Here is a 1,277-nt window from a genome sequence, read left to right as displayed (position 1 = left end):
AACCCAGGGCCTCAGGCATGCAAGGCAATCACTCTACCACTGAGCCACCTTCCCAGCCCAACTTGGTGATTTTTATATTGTAGTTGTGTTATCTTTTTTTCTGGGAGTAGGACTTAAACTCAGATCTTTTTGACTCTTAAGAAGGCCATCCCACAGCAGTAAAACATTAGCTTCTTGCTCCAATATGCATAAATACAGAGCTTAAACAATACATGAGATTAAAGATGATACTTTTTGGAAATGTGACAATCTTGATAAAAAGGTTTAAGAGTAGCCACATTTGAAACATACTTGCCTTTAAGGCTCATTATGTGACTTACTCTTTTTATTTACCTTTATTTTTTTAAATAGGGTCTCCTGTGTATAGCCCAAGCTGATCTCAAACTCACCATCCTCCTTCATGTCCCTCATGAGTGCTGGGATTACAGAAGTGTTCTACCACGCCTGACTAGAAAATCAGATTTTGTGTGTTTTTGTTTCGTGGTGATAGGGATTGAACTCAGGGCCATTGGATATGCTAAGCAAAGGCTCTTTTTAAAAGTGTCAGAAAATTGTCCTAGAAAATTTTTGTTTGAGCCGGGTGTCAGTGGCTCATGCCTGTAATCCTAGCTATTTAGGAGGCTGAGATCTGAGGATCACAGTTCAAAACCAGCCTGGGCAAGAAAGTCTGTGAGACTCTTATTTCCAATTAACCACCAGAAAACCGGAAGTGGCATTGTGGCTCAAGGCCCTAGCCTTGAGCTGAAGAGCTTAGGGACAGTGCCCAGACCCAGAGTTCAAGACCCACAACCGACAAAAAAAAGAAAAAAGAAAATACTTTGTTTGAATACTGCTTTTAAATGTTTTCTACTCTGAGGTGTTTTGTGTGTGTGTGTGTGTGTGTGTTTGTGTTGGTTGTTCAGGGCTTTGTGCTTGCTTAATTGGTCAGCACTCTACCACTTGAACTATACCTCCAGCCCAGCCTTTTGCTGGTTAGTTGGAGATTGAATCGGTTGGACTTTTCTACCCAGGGTGGCAGAATTCCTCAGACTACATCCTCTTGAGTAGTGCTTGCCTTGCATGCATGAGGCCCTGGGTTTGATTTCTCAGCATCACATAAGCAGAAAAAGCCGGAAGTGGTGCTGAGTGGTAGAGTGGCTCAAGTGGTAGAGCACTTGCCTTGAGCTGAAGAGCTCAGGGACAGCACCCAGGCCCAGAGATCAGGCTCCACGACAGATTAAAAAAACAAAAAAAGTATCTTCTTTATAGCTGGTAATTTTTCATAGGATTCTTCATAA

The 1,277-nt window shown here is 42.3% G+C and overlaps 1 protein-coding gene across 1 annotated transcript in view; it reads left to right on the top strand.

The window, feature by feature from the left end:
- The window catches only part of Fam76a (family with sequence similarity 76, member A), a 73,267-nt gene that overhangs the window by 25,179 nt on the left and 46,811 nt on the right, over positions 1-1,277 (top strand). The gene's annotated exons all lie outside the window — the stretch shown is intronic.

Source organism: Dipodomys ordii, unplaced genomic scaffold (assembly GCF_000151885.1).
Source record: "Dipodomys ordii isolate 6190 unplaced genomic scaffold, Dord_2.0 Scaffold6, whole genome shotgun sequence".
In the NCBI taxonomy this organism is placed as follows: Eukaryota; Metazoa; Chordata; class Mammalia; order Rodentia; family Heteromyidae; genus Dipodomys; species Dipodomys ordii.
Note: the sequence above shows the minus strand (reverse complement) of the source record. Positions and strands in the feature narration are given on the sequence as shown.